Raw genomic sequence first — 20,569 nt, 5'->3', positions numbered from 1 at the left:
CAAACATAACATTTCTTGTCCTGCTCCTGAAATCTGCTCCTGCATTCTTCCCAGGCATCAGCAACAGAGCACTGTGGTAGGTGATTGTCTGACATGTGTACGCAATTGATCATTTAACATGGTCATAATTTTTTTTACAACAACAATACATAAACATACTGTTGACACATAGGCTGTGGTGTAATGGAATGTTTTGCTTTGTGTGATAGGTTTTGTGTGTTTTTACACAAAATTACAGAATATATAACACAACAGGTCTAAATATGTGTCATGACAGTGTTATGACCATATTATAACAGGTTATGACAAGTAATGTCAGCTGTTTTGACATATGACATGGTTATTACAGTGTCATATCATGTTATGGTGCTAGATGTCAATTAAAGTGTTACCCAATTATCAAACAATCGCCTTTTGAGTTCTTCTTTGAGCAGTATAAACTGCTATTGCTCAAATACATTTTAAGTAACTGTACACTGAACATTTAAGAAGGTTTTTAAGGAGGTAAAAGGGTTTCAAGTGACGCTAATTGTTGTCTAGATTGTACAATGCATGTTAATAAAAATTGAAAGGCCTCATTCAGAAATGAATAGAACTGATTGGCAACATCTATGTTTAAATTGATTGAGTGATCTAGCTACCCCTTTAAGTGGTATTCATTCATGGCCTTACCTCAAATATAATGGCTTGTGTTTTGTACTAGCTCTACCTTTATTTCTGGTACTACCTAGCCACACATTGCTAAAAGAGTGCATATAAAATATAATCATAAGGAAAGCATGTCTGTGTAATTCCTTTAAAACCTTGAATTGATGCATTAGGGGCCCTATTCAGATGCAGGAAATGTACCCCTTTCCTACGCACACCTTTCCTACGCACTTCTCAGTAGTTGGTAATCAGACTTAATTTATACAGGTGCGTAACAGGCTTTGCAGGTGTGATTCCTTTGAGTGTGCTGAATATATAAAACATTTTGTGACCACATCTGTACTTGTTATGTTATTTTTTGTTGGGGGCGTTACGGGTACATTGTCCATTTCAAATGATATGTTTTCAAAACATGTACTTGTAGGATGCCGACAGTGTACATCGATGCAGTTTAAGATGAGGGAGGACAAAAAAAAATCATTTTTATGAGCATGGCCTTATTTCTATTACAGCATATTGGATGACTGTCAAGCTGTGGATGTCGATTACGGCAGCCCCCCGCATCTCTCTGATTGAGAGGGGTTGGGTTAAATGCGGAAGACACATTTCAGTTGAGTGCATTCAGTTGTACAACTGACTAGGTATCCCCCTTTCCTTTCATTCATATTCCATTCACCCGGTTCAATGTAACATCGATTGGTTTAGGTTACTACATTACACAACATTTTCCCCTATACCCTCATGAGGTTGCTACAACCTATCCTATGAATGAAGGTTTACAACATAGGTGCACACAGATCGAGAGAAAAGATTTGAAGTGACAGACAGTGATATATGGAAAGACAGTGACCCAATCGATATGGACTTGCCGGCTTCTAGCTGATCTAGGGTGTAATCAATAGTCCAAAAGTTGCAAACAAGAGTTTCTATTGGACAAATGCAGGTATTTTTATCCCTGTTTTGTTCCTTTTGCTTCCGTTTAAGAAATGTTTTTCAACAGAATCGGTGGAATGAATATACCCCTGATCACATGCAAACAGTTCACTTTAACCCTTGTGTAGTCTTAACATTCTGTATAGTCCCCTTGTCCTAAGGGTCACAAATGACCAGCTTTCACTAAACCCCTAAAATAAAGCAGCTTAATTGAATGTTAAACTCCAAATCTATTTTGCATGAAGAAACAACCTGTCATTCATCAAACTTTGTGAATATCTGGGTTTTCCCTCTTCACAATGCTGAAAGACTGCATTTAATCAGCGGACACCATTCGTTTTTATTGTTTTCTTTAATAAAGTAGAGGTTTTTTATTATTATTATTATTATTATTATTATTGCTAAAGGTACTGCATAGGTGTAAACATACATTGAAGGGAAACAATAACAGTCTTGAACTTTTTTTGGTTTGGCAACATAATGATATATTCTTATATACTGTACAATGAGGAATTCAACTACAAAATACTAGTCTTCTCCCATTTTTTAACCATTGCCCCCACCCACAAGGTGTATAAACAACAATAAATAAGAATAAAATAACATAATAGATATTAAAAAAACACAAATGTGAGGAACATAAATCAATCAACTCTAATTACCACATGTAGGAGAGTATGCAAGTGTGTGTGCATGGACTTTACAGATGTATTTCTCACATGTGCATCACATGGTATTTGTTTTACAGTCCTTCTTTGGGGGGCAGAATTGGCATCTCCTCCTCTTGCCTGCCCCAGCTGCAGCCTCAGGTGGATCAGGACAAGATTCAGCCCCCTGAACAGCTTTCACAAGTGCTGCAGAGGCTGCTGTGTGGGGGAGGCGCTTCCTTCTTTGAATGTGTGGGGTTACAAGTGCCTTTCCCAGCTGCTCCAGGAATACTCTCCTCTTGTTCTGCTAATCAGGCATCCAGGTAGGGTTGATCTTGTTCCATATTACGAAGGAATTGTATGAGGACACATCAATGATGTTATGGAAGATGACCAGGGGCCAGCGGGCAGTCAGCCTCCTGCAGCTGTACGTTCCACTCACCTTGTCCAGGTTGTCCGCCTCCTTTGTTGTGGTTGTAGTCCAGGATGATGGCTTGCTTCCTGTACTCACGATAACTGATCTCAGCCGTTTTGTGCAGTGTGCTCAGGAGGACCACATTCTTGTTCTTCTTTGGGAGGTAAGAAACTAGAGTGGTGGTGTGGGTGAAGGAAAACTTTGATGAGAAGGCCTCTCTCCCCCTTGTTGCGAGGAGTGCTGGGGGGAGGTCAGGCTTGTTTTTTCTAACTGTGCCAACCATGGTGATCTTCCTCTTCAGGAGCTGGCTGAGCTATATCAGTAGCACACATAATCTTGATTTCTCATTGTGTGTGTGTGTGTGTGTGTGTGTGTGTGTGTGTGTGTGTGTGTGTGTGTCTTTATGGTTTTTGTGGTGTGTAAATTATTTTATAACTGCCGGGTCAAAAATGACCATAAGACAATATTTTTTTTCACCTGGCCAAGATAAAGCAAAGCAGTGCGAGAAAAACAACAACACAGAGTTACACATAAACAAACGTACAGTCAATAACACAATAGAAAAATCTATGTAATAAATAGGCCATAGTGGCAAAATAATTACAATTTAGCATTAACACTGGAGTGATAGATGTGCAGATGATGTGCAAGTAGAGATACTGGGGTGCAAAAGAGCAAGGGGATAAATAACAATATAAAGATGAGGTAGTTGGGTGTGCTATTTACAGATTGGCTGTGTACAGGTACAGTGATCGGTAAGCTGCTCTGACAGCTGATGCTTAAAGTTAGAGAGGGAGATATAAGATTCCAGCTTCAGTGATTTTTGCAATTTGTTCTAGTCATTGGCAGCAGAGAACTGGAAGGAAAGGCAGCCAAAGGAAGTGTTAGCTTTGGGGGTGACCAGTGAAATATACCTGCTGGAGCGTGTGCTACGGGTGGTTGTTGCTATGGTGACCAGTGAGCTGAGATAAGGCGGGGCTTTTCCTAGCAAAGACTTATAGATGACCCGGAGCAAATGTATTTGGTGACTAATATGTAATGAGGGCCAGCCAACAAGAGCATCTAGGTCACAGTGGTGGGTAGTATATGGGGCATTGGTGACAAAACGGATGGCAATGTGATAGATTCCATTCAGTTTGCTGAGTAGAGTGTTGGAGGCTATCTTGTAAATGACATTGCCGAAGTCAAGGATCGGTAGGATAGTCAGTTTTACGATGGTATGTTTGGCCGCATGAGTGAAGGAGGCTTTGTTGCGAAATAGGAAGCCGATTCTAGATTTCATTTTGGATTGGAGATGCTTAATGTGAGTCTGGAAGGAGAGTTTACAGTCTAACCAGACAACTAGGTATTTGTAGTTGTCCACATATTCTAAGTCAGAACCATCCAGAGTAGTGATGCTAGGCGGGCGGGTGCGGGCAGCAATCGGTTGAAGAGCATGTATTTAGTTTTACTACAATTTAAAAGCAGTTAGAGGCCGCAGAAGGAGTGTTGTATGGCATTGAAGCTCGTTTGGAGGTTTGTTAACACAATGTCCAAAGAAGGGCCAGATGTATACAGAATGGTGTTGTCTGCGTAGAGGTGGATCAGAGAATCACCAGCAGCAAGAGCGACATCATTGATATATACAGAAAAAAGAGTCAGCCGAGAATTGAACCCTGTGCTTCTACACCTGCATTGCTTGCTGTTTGGGGATTTAGGCTGGGTTTCTGTACAGCACTTTGAGATATCAGCTGATGTAAGAAGGGCTATATAAATACATTTGATTTGATTTGATTTGTGGCACCTCCAAAGAGACTGCCAGAGGTCCGGCCAACAGGCCCTCCGATTTGACACACTGAACTCTATCTGAGAAGTAGTTGGTGAACCAGGCGAGGAAGTCATTTGAGAAACCAAGGCTATTGAGTCTGCCGATAAGAATGGGGTGATTGACAGAGTCGAAAGCCTTGGCCAGGTCGATGAAGACAGCTGCACAATACTGTCTTTTATCGATGACGGTTAGGATATTGTTTAAGATCTTGAGCGTGGCTGAGGTGCACCCATGACCAGCTCGGCAAACCAGATTGCATAGTGGAGAAGGTACAGTGGGATTCGAAATGGTCGGTGATCTGTTGGTTAACTTGGCTTTCGATGACTTTAGAAAGGCAGGGTAGCATGGATATAGGTCTATAACAGTTTGGGTCTAGAGTGTTTCCCCCTTTGAAGAAGGGGATGACCGCGGCAGCTTTGCAATCTTTGGGGATCTCAGATGATATTTGTACCCTGGTGGTGTACAGCTTTCATGGAAATATGAACAAAGGCAATGTTTCACTTTTTCTAATGTTGGGGTCACTGTCAGAAAAGTAATCAAATTTCAAGTTGAAAAAATATAATTTAGGTGGTTTTCTCTGCTGTTAAACAAGTGGTGGGTCATTTTTTGACTCTGAAGACAACACAAGGGTTAATAGCCACATACAAACAGCTTGTTGTATTCCTTCTCGCATCTACATGCTCTCCTCCTCTCACCCTTCAAACCTCCATATCATAACCACTACACACAGCCTACATCGTTGTCACCATATTAGCTAAATTAGCATCATAGTCAACAGAACTCATAGAACTAACGTGTTAATAAACCCGCAACAATCATGCAGTACACTGTAATCAGTTTAGCAGTTACACCAGTGGGCCCGGCGGGCAATAGATTAGTAAAACCAAAAGCTTACCTTGACTTGGAAGAGTTCCAGTGTTGGATAACCTGTTATGGCTAGGGGGCAGTATTTTCACGGCCGGATAAAAAACGTACCCGATTTAATCTGATTATTACTCCTGCCCAGAAACTAGAATATGCATATAATTATTAGCTTTGGATAGAAAACACTCCAAAGTTTCTAAAACTGTTTGAATGGTGTCTGTGAGTATAACAGAACTCATTTGGCAGGCCAAAACCTGAGAAGATTCCATGCAGGAAGTGCCCTGTCTGACAATTTCTTGGCCTTCTTGATTATCTCTATCCATTACAGGGGATCTCTGCTGTTACGTGACACTTCCTACGGCTCCCATGGGCTCTCAGAAGGTGGCAAAAAGCTGAATCGTGGCTTTGCAGGCTCTGGCTGAAAAAAAGTAGCGCGTTTGGTGGCTGGTCACAGTACTGTGAGACTCAGGCTCGTGCCCGAGTCGACCCCATGCTTTATTTTCTTTCGTCTGTTTACCTAAACGCAGATTCCCGGTCGGAATATTATCGCTTTTTTACGAGAAAAATTGCATAAAAATTGATTTTAAACAGCGGTTGACATGCTTCGAAGTACGGTAATGGAATATTTAGAAATCTTTTGTCACGAAATGCGCCATGCTCGTGACCCTTATTTACACTTCGGATAGTGTCTTGAACGCACGAACAAAACGCCGCTATTTGGATATAACGATGGATTATTTTGAACTAAACCAACATTTGTTATTGAAGTAGCAGTCCTGGGAGTGCATTCTGATGAAGAACATCAAAGGTAATCAAACTTTTCTAATAGTAAATCTGACTTTGGTCAGGGCTAAACTTGGTGGGTGTCATAAATAGCTAGCCGTGATGGCTGGGCTATCTACTCAGAATATTGCAAAATGTGCTTTCACCGAAAAGCTATTTTCGGTGAAAGCACCTCGATTGCAAAAAGGAGTTCTGTATCTATAATTCTTAAAATAATTGTTATGTTTTTTGTGAACGTTTATCGTGAGTAATTTAGTAAATTCACCGGAGGTTTGCGGGGGGTATGCTAGTTCTGAACGTCACATGCTAATGTAAAAAGCTGGTTTTTGATATAAATATGAACTTGATTGAACAAAACATGCATGTATTGTATAACATAATGTCCTAGGTGTGTCATCTGATGAAGATCATCAAAGGTTAGTGCTGCATTTAGCTGTGGTTTTGTTTTTTGTGACATTATATGCTAGCTTGAAAAATGGGTGTCTGATTACTTCTGGCTGGGTACTCTGCAGACATAATCTAATGTTTTGCTTTCGCTGTAAAGCCTTTTTGAAATCGGACAGTGTGGTTAGATAAAGGAGAGTCTTGTCTTTAAAATGCTGTGAAATAGTCATATGTTTGAAAAATTGAAGTTTTTGTATTTTTGAGGAATTTGTAATTCGCGCCACGTCTATCATTGGATATTGGAGCAGGTGTTCCGCTAGCGGAACGTCTAGATGTAAGAGGATAATCATAGCCAGCTAGCTAACATGGCATCTCTCTTTTTGAGCCGGGTATTTGAATAGGCTAAAGTAGCTAGCTGTCTTTCCTAGCTAAGTAAGTGAAAAATAGTATGAAATATATCTCTCTTGCTCCTCCTTCATTTTTGAAGAAACTAAAATAACTGTTCAACTGTTGTCTTTCTCTCTCTTTGAGTCATCTACTCACCTAATTTTATGCACTGCAGTGATAGCTACTGTAGCTTATGCTTTCAGTACTAGATTCATTCTCTGATCCTTTGATTTGGTGGACAACATGTCAGTTCATGCTGCAAGAGCTCTGATAGGTTGGAGGATGTCCTCTGGAAGTTGTCATAATTATTGTGTAAGTCTATGGAAGTGTGTGAGAACCACGAGCTCCTAGGTTTTGTATTGAAGTCAATGTACCCAGAGGAGGATGATAGCTTCTTCCCTGTGGCTCAGTTGGTAGAGCATGGTGTTTGCAATGCCAGCATGGTGTGTGCAACACCAGGGCTGTGGGTTCGATTCCCACGGGGGGCCAATACAAAAAAAAAAATGCATGAAATGTATGCATTCACTACTGTAAGTCGCTCTGGATAAGAGCATCTGCTAAATGACTAAAATGTAAATAGCTAGCTGTCCTCTGGCTACACAATGGTGCTACCCTGCAGAGTGATGTTGAGGCTACTGGGGACCTTCATTGCAAAACAATGTGTTTTAATCAATTCTTTGAAATGTTTCAGTTTTTGTTTCAGTTTTTTTAAATTAAATTCACTGAAGAGAATGATCCTCCCCTTCCTCCTCTGAGGAGCCTCCACTGGCTGCCACTCTTAAGAAGAAAAGAAAAAATGCATAAAATAAATAAATTCAGCATGAACAGGAAAGTAAAAAAAAAAGTGGGATTGATAGACACAACAGCTAAAACTTTGCAGACATTTTAGTAAGGGGTGTCAGGTGAGGTCAATGGACATCTCCAAGTGTCCTCCTACCCTCTCCAAAGTGTCCTAAGTATGTAAATTAGGTAATTCCACTGCTATTACACATTGAATGTGCCTATAAATTATTGGTAACTATATAAACACAATTTCTACAATATCAACCTCTCTCAAACATTGTGGTGGTGTCAAGGGACAACCAGGGGACATCCAGGGGACATCCAAGTGAACCTGGGTGGTATGGGCTCCACATAATCTGCAATAGCTTCATGCCATCTGTCCTCAGGTTAATCTCCCTCTGTTTCTGTGCCCCTACATCTTGTCATCCCTCTTCTCTGTTGAGGCTAGGTGTCCTCTCTGCCCCCGCACCTCTAGATGAACTGTCTGAGATGGGAGTGGAGCCAGGGCCTGCAGTGGGGGCAGTGGAATAGGAGTGGGGCCTTTTGTTGAGTGGTGGAGCTTGAATCATCAGTAGACACAGCATTAGAGAATGTAGAGGGGGTTGTGTATCTGGCAAGAAAGGCGTTAAAATAAAGGAATATAAAAGTGATCATTATTGCTGTAAGATACACATCATTGTATAATGTACTAATTTTGAACTACATTACTGTCATATAAAGGCAATATACTAAAAGATAACACCCAGCCTAAATTCCCTTATGGTGGCTTTTAGCACACCATCTCACAGCCTTCTCTGAGACAACCTCTTCAGTAGGCACCCCTCCGCCACTGGACATAGAAGGCCAGGGGGATTATAAACTGGCCCTTCACAACTAGCAATTGGTGAGGAGCATTTTTTTTGTAATAATGTGTTCTTTTTTTCTGATTGGGTGGGTCTGGCAGGGCCTGCATCCCCAGTGGGTTTGCCTGTGTCCAGCCAGGCCAACCCATGCCTACGCCCTGCCTCCCAGTGGAAAACTAATTAGAAATATTGCACAAACAGGACACAGTTACATACTGTAGGCCTATGCTGTGTGTACAGGCCAAAACACAAAAAAGCAGACCACAACTATAACAAAACAACATTACTGTAATGTATAGTAAAAACAATAAACTAGCCTATACAATGCAGAATGTGGGACAAAGGTAGCCTACCTTTAGAGACAAAAGTAACAATGGCCATGAGAGCACTGCTGTGTGATTTAAAAAGTCATAGTCAATCGATCAAAAACATAACACTCTTAGCAAAATCTTTTATCTTTAATTTACAATCTGTAGAATCTATGAGAATAGAAAGGTTCAGAACTTTTGTGAAAACTCACAGCACATTTCAAATATATAGCAAATATACATAAAAACTGGATGGTGTTCAGAGATAGTAGGGGAGGTTGAGTGGAGCTGAAGTGTGGGACTAAATATAACAAGATAATTAATGCAAAATATACTGTGTGCATAAAATGTATACAGTGCATTCAGAAAGTATTCAGACTCATTTACTTCTTCCACATTTTGATACGTTACAGCCCTATTCTAAATTATACATTTTTTTCTCATCAATCTACACACAATACCCCATAATCACCTCCCTGACCTAGGCCCTTCTCCCCCAATTGCTCAGTTTGGCCGGGCAGCCAGCTCTAGGAGAGTCTTGGTGGTGGACCTTGCTGCAGAAATGTTTTGGTAGCCTTTCCCAGATCTGTGCCTCGACACACTGCTTTCTAGGAGCTCTACGGACAATTCCTTCAACCTCATGGCTTGGTTTTTGCTTTGACATTCACTGTCAACTGTGGGACCTTATATAGACAGGTGGGTTGCCTTTCCAAATCATGTCCAATCAATTGAAATTACCACAGGTGGACTCAAATTGTCAGTCGTTGCTAGGAGTGGTGGTAGGAGTCAGGCGCAGAGAGCAGAGGTGAGGAACTGTGTGTTTATTCAATAAAAACACAACACGATCGACGCCAACACAACGGGCGTGAAAAATGCAAAGTGCCCAAACAACAGGTGCACAGCATGCATGAAAATAGAACAGTAGTAGATCGCCAGCACATCCAAATACAAAACACAACCTGACGCTAAATAATCCCGCACAACACTGGGCGGGCTAACCCGGCTTAAATAACCAAAATCAAAAGACAAATGAGGAACAGGTGCAACCAATAAGACAAACCAAACGAAAAAGAAAAAAGGATCAGCGGCGGCTAGTAGGTCGGCGACGACGACCGCCGAGCGCCGCCCGAGCAGGCAGGGGAGCCACCTTCGGTGGGATTCGTGACAGTACCCCCTTCCTGACGCGCGGCTCCCGCAGCGCGCCGCCACCGACCTCGAGGGCGACCCGGAGGACGAGGCGCAGGGCGATCCCCATGAAGGCGGTGGAACTCCCTCAGTAGTGGAGGGTCCAAAATGTCCCTCCTGGGTACCCAGCACCTCTCCTCCGCGCCGTACCCCTCCCAGTCGACGAGGTACTGTAGGCCCCGCCCCCGAAGTCTGGAGTCCAGAATGGTGCGTATTTTATACGCCGGGGACCCCCCAATGTCCAGCGGGGGGGGGGGAACCTCTGGCACCTCACCTTCCTGCATGGGACCAGCCACCACCGGCCTGAGGAGAGACACATGAAACGAGGGGTTAATACGGTAGTAAGATGGAAGTTGTAACCGGTAACACACCTCGTTTATCCTCCTCAGGACTTTAAACGGCCCTACACACTGCGGGCCCAGCTTCCGGGAGGGCAAGCGGAGGGGCAGGTTTCTAGCCGAGAGCCAGACTCGATCCCCTGGTGCAAACACAGGGGTCTCACTGCGGTGCTGGTCAGCGCTCTTCTTCTGCCGTCCACTCGCCTTTGTAAGTGCGTCTTTGACGGCTCTCCAGGTGTCCTTCGAGCGCTGCACCCAATCCTCCACCGCAGGAGCCTCGGTCTGGCTCTGGTGCCATGGAGCCAGGACCGGCTGGTAGCCCAACACGCACTGGAACGGTGACATGTTGGTTGATGAGTGCCGTAGAGAATTCTGGGCTATTTCTGCCCATGGCACGTATCTCGCCCATTCTCTGGGCCGGTCCTGGCAATACGTCCTTAGAAACCTACCCACCTCTTGGTTCACCCTCTCCACCTGCCCATTACTCTCGGGGTGGAAACCCGAGGTCAGGCTGACCGAGACCCCCAAACGTTCCATGAACGCCCTCCAAACTCTGGACGTGAACTGGGGACCCCGATCAGAAACGATGTCCTCGGGCACCCCATAGTGCCGGAAGACATGGGTAAACAGGGCCTCCGCAGTCTGCAGAGCCGTAGGGAGACCGGGCAACGGGATGAGATGACAGGACTTCGAGAACCGATCCACAACGACCAGGATAGTGGTGTTCCCCTGTGATACAGGAAGGTCAGTGAGGAAGTCCACTGATAAGTGTGACCACGGCCGCTGTGGAACGGGAAGGGGGTGTAATTTCCCTCTAGGCAGGTGTCGAGGAGCCTTGCTCTGAGCGCACACCGAGCAGGAGGAAACATAAAACCGCACGTCCTTACCCAAGGTGGGCCACCAGTACTTCCCCCTCAGGTTCCGCACTGTCCTCTCGATCCCAGGGTGACCCGAAGAGGGGAGATTATGGGCCCATCGAATCAATCGATCACGGAGACCAAGCGGTACGTACTGAATCCCAGTCGGACACTGCGATGGTGCAGGTTCCGACCTTAACGCCCGCTCGATCTCCGCGTCCAACTCCCACACCACCGGAGCTACCAAACACGACGCCGGAAGAATGGGAGCCGGATCGATGGCCCTCTCCTCGGTGTCATATAGGCGGGACAGTGCGTCGGCCTTCGTGTTCAGTGAACCTGGCCAATAAGAGATGGTGAACCGGAAACGGGTAAAGAACATGGCCCACCTGGCCTGACGCGGATTCAGTCTCCTAGCTGCCCGGATGTACTCGAGATTACGGTGGTCAGTCCAGATGAGGAAAGGGTGCTTTGCCCCCTCAAGCCAATGTCTCCACACCTTCAGAGCCTTGACCACAGCTAACAACTCCCTGTCCCCCACATCATAGTTCTGCTCCGCCGGCCCTAGCTTCCTAGAGAAGAAAGCGCACGGGCGGAGTTTGGGTGGCGTGCCCGAGCGCTGTGATAGCACGGCCCCCACCCCAGTCTCGGACGCGTCCACCTCCGCTATGAATGCCAAAGAGGGATCCGGATGAGCCAGCACTGGAGCAACAGTAAACAGCTCCTTCAGGCGACTGAACGCTCTGTTCGCCTCTGCTGACCAGCGCAAACGCGCCGGACCCCCCTTCAGCAGTGAGGTAATGGGAGCAGAAACTTGACCAAAGCCCCGGATAAACCTCCGGTAGTAATTGGCAAACCCTAAAAACCGCTGCACCTCCTTTACCGTGGTCGGAGTCGGCCAATTACGCACGGCTTTAACGCGGTCATCCTCCATCCTTTTTCTTCACGAAAAAGAAACTCGAGGAGACGGGTGACATGGAGGGCCGAATATACCCCTGTCTCAGAGATTCCGTGACATATGTCTCCATAGCCAACGTCTCCTCCTGTGACAATGGGTACACGTGACTCCTGGGAAGTGCAGCGTTTACCTGGAGATTTATCACGCAATCCCCTCGTCGATGAGGTGGTAATCGGGTCGCCCTCTTTTTACAGAAGGCGATAGCCAAATCGGCATATTCTGAGGGAATGCGCACAGTGGAAACCTGGTCTGGACTCTCCACCGTCGTCGCACCGATGGAAACTCCCTTACACCTGCCTGAGCACTCCTCTGACCACCCTCTGAGAGCCCCCTGTCTCCACGAAATATTGGGATTGTGATTGGCCAGCCAGGGAATCCCCAGCACCACCGGAAACGCAGGAGAATCAATGAGGAAGAGACTAATCCGTTCCCCATGATCCCCCTGTGTTACCATGTCCAGTGGCACCGTGGCCTCCCTGACCAGTCCTGACCCTAATGGTCTGCTATCTAAGGAGTGCACGGGGAAAGGTTGGTCCAATGACACCAGGGGAATCCCTAGCCTTAATGCGAGTCCACGATCCATAAAGTTTCCAGCTGCGCCTGAATCGACTAGCGCCTTATGCTGGAAAGAGGGAGAAAACAAGGAGAAAGTTACTAAAACGAACATGTGACCAACAGGGAGCTCTGGGTGAGGTTGGTGCTTACTCACCTGAGATGGACGAGGAGTGCTCCGCCTGCCATCCCGATTCCCAGAGGAGCTCCCCCAGCACCTGTCGGTAGTGTGTCCTCTCCGACCATACTGGATACAAGGGGAGCCTCCTCCTCCGGTTCCCCTGGACGCGGCCCCCCTAGCTCCATAGGAATGGGAGCTGGAGGACCTGGAGGTGGAACCAACAGGGCCCCGTCTGGACGCCCGCGCGCAGCCAGCAGATTGTCAAGACGAATGGACATGTCGATTAGTTCGTCTAGCGACAGGGTAGTGTCCCGACAGGCTAGCTCACGGCGGACGTCCTCCCGGAGGCTACACCGATAGTGGTCCATCAGGGCCCTGTCGTTCCACCCCGCTCCAGCAGCCAAGGTCCGGAACTCCAGAGCAAAGTCCTGTGCGCTCCTCGTCTCCTGACGCAGGTGGAACAGCCTTTCACCCGCCGCCCGGCCTTCTGCTGGGTGGTCGAACACGGCCCGGAACCGGCGGGTGAACTCAGGGTAGTGATCCCTTGCCGAGTCTGGGCCGTACCACACTGCGTTGGCCCACTCCAGGGCACGTCCCGTTAAGCAGGAGACGAGGACGCTTACGCTCTCCTCTCCGGAGGGAGCTGGATGAACGGTAGCCAGGTACAAATCCAACTGTAGCAGGAACCCCTGGCACCCCGCCGCCGCTCCATCGTACTCCCTGGGGAGAGCCAGGCGTAGGGCTCCGGGTCCGGACGTCGGTGGAGGGGTAGATGGTGGAGGAGGAGTTGGTGCTGGGGATGCGGTAGGGAGGCCACTCCTCTCCCATCGGTCCATCCTCTCCATCATCTGCTCCATCGCTGAGCCGATTCGGTGGAGGATGGTGGTATGGTGAAGGACCCGTTCCTCCATCGATGGGAGAGGAGGGGAGGCTGCTCCTGCTGACTCCATAGCTGGTGCGGGATTCTGTCAGTCGTTGCTAGGAGTGGTGGTAGGAGTCAGGCGCAGAGAGCAGAGGTGAGGAACTGTGTGTTTATTCAATAAAAACACAACACGATCGACGCCAACACAACGGGCGTGAAAAATGCAAAGTGCCCAAACAACAGGTGCACAGCATGCATGAAAATAGAACAGTAGTAGATCGCCAGCACATCCAAATACAAAACACAACCTGACGCTAAATAATCCCGCACAACACTGGGCGGGCTAACCCGGCTTAAATAACCAAAATCAAAAGACAAATGAGGAACAGGTGCAACCAATAAGACAAACCAAACGAAAAAGAAAAAAGGATCAGCGGCGGCTAGTAGGTCGGCGACGACGACCGCCGAGCGCCGCCCGAGCAGGCAGGGGAGCCACCTTCGGTGGGATTCGTGACACAAATCAAGTTGTAGAAACATCTCAAGGATGATCAATGGAAACAGAATGCACTTGAGCTCAACTTCGAGTCTGAATATTTATGCAAATAAGGTATCTGTTTTTGTTCTGAATAAATTAGAAAAAATATCTAAAAACCTGTTTTTGCTTTTTCGTTATGGGGTAATGTGTGTAGATTGCTCAGGAAAGTGTTTTATTTAATACATTTTAGAATAAGGCTGTAACGTAGCAAAATGTGGAAAAAGTCAAGGGGTCTGAATTCTTTCCGAAGGCACTGTAAGCATTTCGCTGCACCTTTTATACCTGCTGTAAACTGTGTATGTGATGAATATAATTTGATTTAGAAATATTTGAGACATTTTTAGTTCACAAAGCAAGCAATGGATAAGAGCTGTTCTTTCACCATCGTGTTCAGCTTGGTCTGAATACAAAAATGTAGGTGAGACACAATCCTCTGGTCTCGGATAAGATCATTTTGACCATGGTGGTCACTAATGTCTTGGTCTCTGACAGCTTAATCTAAAACAAGCTCCTTAATTATGCAAGATACTCCACAACCCATGCTATTAAATTCAAGAGATGCTCTCAAAACATGATTGATTGCAGCTTCACACTGAGAGAGGTTGCCTGTTGGAATTCACATGGCCCTATTACAGATGGGTCGTTCCATCAATTCGGTGCCTTTTGAGATGTGTAACTTGTTGAAAAAAAAAAATGTTGATTTCACCAAATTGTAACATTATGTCATAAAGAGCACATGTTCAACTTAATAAAAAACACATTTTCCCATCTCGAGATCAAATTAAAAAAAAGACTATAGTAAATGCCTATTATGTGCCAAATAAAGTAACAGGATAGAGGATCTTAAATCATCCTTGAATCCCCTTGTGACTGGGGAAATGGAAGCTTGTTGTGTGCAACATGGAGGGGCAATTGAATGCAAGCTTCACCCCCAAAATATGTTCGGACATGCTCAACCCACTCAGTTTTCCACCAAAAACACAAGAAAAATGGCTACAACGAGTAGAATCAGCTCACCTGCTTTTACACTATGATTGAGCTATTAGATGTTCAATGTTTCTTTTGAATTTTATATATATATATATATATATATATATATATATATATATATATATCCTGTTGGGGCTAGGGGGCAGTATTGACAATTTCGGAAAGAATATGTGCCCATATTAAACTGCCTCCTACTCAAACTCAGAACGTATGATATGCATATTATTAGTAGATGTGGATAGAAAACACTCTGAAGTTTCTAAAACCGTTTGAATGGTGTCTGTGAGTATAACAGAACTCATATGGCAGTCAAAGCCCTGAGAGAAATCCTAACAGGAAGTGGAATCACTTTCAAGCCTTTGCCTATGAAACACACTGTAAATTAGGATTCATGTAGCACTTCCTACGGCTTCCACTAGATGTCAACAGTCTAAAAACTGACCGAACGAGAGGCCTGGAAAGTTTGTCATAGGGGGAGGGCCATTACTACTATGACGCGCATGCCCGTGGGTACTCTCTCGTTCCGAAACGTTTTGTAAGACAATGCAATCGTCCGCCTTGAATATTATTGAAGTTCTGATTGAAAAAGGCCCTAAAGATTTATGCTATACAACGTTTGACATGTTTGAACGAACGTAAATAATATTTTTTTGCACTTTCGTGACGACAAGTCCCGCGCGCTTTGAACATTTTGAGTAGCCTTCGCAACGCGCTAAAAAGAAGGAGCTATATGGACATAAATTATGAACTTTTTCGAACAAAACTACATTTGTTGTGGACCTGGGAAATCCTGGAAGTGCCTTCTGATGAAGATAATCAAAGGTAAGTGAATATTTACAATAGTATATTTGATTTTAGATGGTCCCAAGATGGCGCTAACCTGTATTGCCTAGCCTATTTTTCTGAGCATAGTACCTCGTTTATTGTAAAGTGTGATTTCCCAGTAAAGTTATTTTGAAATCTGGCAATGCGGTTGCATTCACGAGATGTTAATCTATAATTCTTTGAATGACAATATTATATTTTACCAATGTTTTCGAATAGTAATTTTGTAAATTGTAGCGCAAATTCACCGGCAGTTTTAGAGGCTAAATATTTTGTGAACATCACCTCCATTGTAAAATGCTGTTTTTGGATATAAATATGAACTTGATAGAACAAAAGATGCATGTATTGTCTAACATAATGTCCTAGGAGTGTCATCTGATGAAGATTGTCAAAGGTTAGTGCATAATTTTAGCTGGTTTTCTGCTTTTGGTGACGCCTGTCTTTGCATTGAAAATAGCTGTGTGTAATGTTTTGTCAATGTACTGTCCTAACATAATCTAACTTTATGCTTTTGCCGTAAAGCCTCTTTGAAATCGGACAACGTGGTTGGATTAAGGAGATGTTTATCTTTCAAATGGTGTGAAATAGTTGATTGTTTGAGAAATTGAAATTATTAGATTTTTGCTATCTTGTCAAGCAATCCCGTTACCGGGATGAGAACGGGAAGGGGTCCCATAGAGGATATATATATATATAAAGGAATAGTTTCACCGGCATCATTTTAAAGCCCTAGTTATTTTGTTGCTTTGACAAAGTCATTTCTGCAGATTTTTTTTTAATGTGATAAGTGTTTCCCTTTAAGGTTAAAAAAACTGTCCTTCATGTTAAGGTCAACCTTGAACTCTCGTTTTAAACTTGGAGAAATGTTGGGGTTAAGTGGGTTAAAATCTTCCTGGAAGTCACAGAGTGTGCACTGAAGGACATCTTTATTCATATACATTTTTTTTATTGAATTCTCCATGTGGTCTATATTAAAAAGGCTACTTCATTGAATATAAGAGGCTTTTAAAAATGAATATTGGTGCACAATTTCTACTTAAAACGTCAAAATGATGCAAAATGCACTCATTTTGTGGAATGACTCAGATATTATTATGTCGAAAGAGATGGTTTAACACAATGTCCTTCAGTCATATATTCATTTCTGGTATTTATTCACATTTTGTTTTAGCACTCAATTTTAAGTTACATCGATTGAGCAAGGCTAAAGCAACACTACATCCTCAATATCTAAGCATAACTCAAAATGAGTTAGGAATGCCCTTGTTGCAGAAAATAGTGCAATTAACCTTATCGTTTGTGTACACAAACAATTTGACAGATCCCTATTTGGCTAGGGCTTCATTATAACACTGCATCCAGAATATAATGGATTGCAATTGATTAATGGTGTAATTATCAACCCATCCTTCTGTTACAATAACTTTGTAATGTTCTAAACGCCTGTTTAAATGTGCATTATAAATTGAATAATCTAAGCTTGCTGTTATGCATTTGTTTTTGTGTGCTAATTCAATTTTATAGTCTAAGACATTGGGGGGAGAGCAGGGTTCTAAACTGACATATGGAATTGTTTTAAGGTGGTCATATTATGTATTATTTAGCTATTTGATTTGGAATTTTAGGACCCCTTTAGTTATAGAAAAATATATATAAAATATTTGATAAAATATTGATTTTGGCCTTTACTACTAAAACCCATAGAAAATCATGAATTCATAAATGCAAAAAGGACCAAAAAAAAGTGTCTGTCCTTAACCCAGGAAAGATATATATATATATATATATATATATATATATTATATCCGCTAGTGTCACACTTCTGCATCTGCAGTGAACGGTGGCAGAGCTAGATAGGTATTTGTCAGACCATGAGACATCCCGAAAATCTGTCTTATCACGAAAACGTTGGTAGCGTCCAAATGGTTTGACCTGCAAATTGACCACTCTATGGAAAGGGGAGACTCTCACGAACACAATGGTGTCCTCTGTTCTGCTCTACAAGCATTAGAAGTGTCACGGGCCTCGTCTAAAGGTAACCAGTACCGGTTTTAAAATACTGAAGGCAAGTATAAAGGTAGTTTGGTGCCTACCCCCCAAAAAGGGGTTAAATGTGTGTAAAAAAAATAATATATATATATATTTCAGTATTTTAAAATTGGTACTGGTTACCTTTAGACGAGGCCCGTGACACTTCTAATGCTTGTAGAGCAGAACAGAGGACACCATTGTGTTCGTGAGAGTCTCCCCTTTCCATAGAGTGGTCAATTTGCAGGTCAAACCATTTGGACGCTACCAACGTTTTCGTAATAAGACCGATTTTTGGGATGTCTCATGGTCTGACAAATACCTATCTAGCTCTGCCACCGTTCACTGCAGATGCAAAAGTGTGACACTAGCGGATGTGGTGGATTGAGACGCATCCAATGCAAAAAAACAGATATCTCTAGCTTAAACTGATGAATTTTGATGGGGATGTTTTTGTTATGTAACTTAGATTGAAGCAGAGGTACGTCAATCGACTCTAGGGTGCTAAGTGCCCTTCCAAAAATAGAACTGTTGCTTTTGTAGAGCAAGCAGAAAAGTGGATTGAAGCTTTAGGCCCACTGCACACTACAACAAGTGTACCACTGTAGTGAGGCATGCAACCTGTAATAAGACTATGCAATTAACATGAACAGTCTATAAAAATGTTTCTGACTCAATAAAGATTTTTCATCAATGTGCAAGCAGGACTATTGTTGATTTACAGGAATAGTCTATCAAGAAACTACTGATAATGTAATGTTAAAAGCAAATATGTTTAATTACATTGTAAAATGAATGGATTCACTTAGACTAAGATATACAAAGCATTACTAGCAATATTAACCTAGCCATGATCAGAGAGAGAGAGAGAGAGAGAGAGAGAGAGAGAGAGAGAGAGAGAGAGAGAGAGAGAGAGAGAGAGAGAAGACAGTGTACGTACCTCACCAGAGAAGGAACAAAAGAAACAGAGCAAATTAAAGTCCCTTTTGTAACTGTTTGACTGCTTGGATTCAAAGTCTGAGTTGGTGACCAATAGCATTACTGTTGAGTTAACCTCCAATCACATTATACCTACAGGACCAACAGTACCTCTGGTTTGCAGAGGTGTCAAGATTGTGGAGATGGAGAGAGCAACACAGATAATTCAGCATTCCTGAGAAGACAAAGTAATCCTTGCATACAGTAGTTCAGCGTTCACCCTGTACAGATAACAGTTACCACATAGATCATACATCTATATAGATGGCATCAGTGATCTCATCAGGGAAGAAGTTTCAAATAAATACCAAACATGGCTGCAGTAGTATTATCCTATCACACATTCCAGTAGTCAGTTATCTGGATACTGTAACAGAGAGAGATAGGGACATTTTTTCCTCTTGACAAGGGAAGGGCTGATTACCCCCAAAATAGTATTTTGGGTTTTGGGCCATTTGGTCCCAGGTGACAAAGCACATTTGGGTGCAGGGCCTACACCGCTGCATTACCCATTTCATTTTCCATAACTGGGAACGCAGTGCGTCTTATGCTGGTTGTATATCTTCTTTTGGGGTTTCCAACAATGTTAAAATGTTTAATTTTCCCATCACACTCATATTTCTAACATGAAATTGGAATAGAATATTCTTAGCATGTCCAAACTGATACAGCATTGCATAGACATCTTGTATCATTCATTTTGATCAATGATATGTTGACAGTGATTAGCTGTGAATTATATTCAAATATTGATTCAGCACTGACCTGGAGGTTAAAGTGCAGTTAACTCACAACTGACTGATTTAAGTAGGATTAGGATGTAATTAGGACATTGAGTAAATATAAAATACAAAATTGCTAAGGGAGTTTATCATTGTGAAAATATTTCCCCAACTAAACAGCATAGATTGGGTCTCTAAGGAGAATGAGATTCACTGACATCTTGTCTGAGAATGATCACTTTTTACAGTGTTCCCATCAAATGATTGAGGTGCCACTCCAGTTGGAATTGAACTTGGGGCCGATTTAGAAAATATACAAATATATAAGCAGTGAGTGAAAAACAAAGACAAACAATAGGGAAAGATTAGAAAGCCACTTCTCATCCCTCTGTATAGGTGTTTTGTTAAACTCTTGAGTTTGATCACAAGAGCAGATATCACCCCAACCATATGAAATCAGGCTGCAGACAGAGAGGTGAGGCTTGACAATTTCTCCCCCCACAATGTTCAATCATGGGTTAGCGCGTGATTTCTTAGTTCCCTCTTGCCTGGCTCCTGACCTGGCCTCTTAAGACATGATGGATGAAAACAATCACACTGGATCATCAATCAGGCCTGCTACTGCAACAGGACAAAAACATTATTACCGGGTGATGTCAAGTGAAATAAATAAAATAAAATTGTTCTTTCTATCTTCTGCCACACCTTCCCCAAACCATTGTGCAGCAAGCCCAAGTGTTCACAGCAGGTTGGCATTTATTGCCCTGGAGACAGCCACAAGGTCATAAGATCTGATTTCAAATATAAACTTAAC

The sequence above is a fragment of the Salmo salar genome, chromosome ssa25, assembly GCF_905237065.1.
Source record: "Salmo salar chromosome ssa25, Ssal_v3.1, whole genome shotgun sequence".
NCBI classification, from domain to species: Eukaryota; Metazoa; Chordata; class Actinopteri; order Salmoniformes; family Salmonidae; genus Salmo; species Salmo salar.
This window is presented reverse-complemented; position numbering follows the sequence as displayed.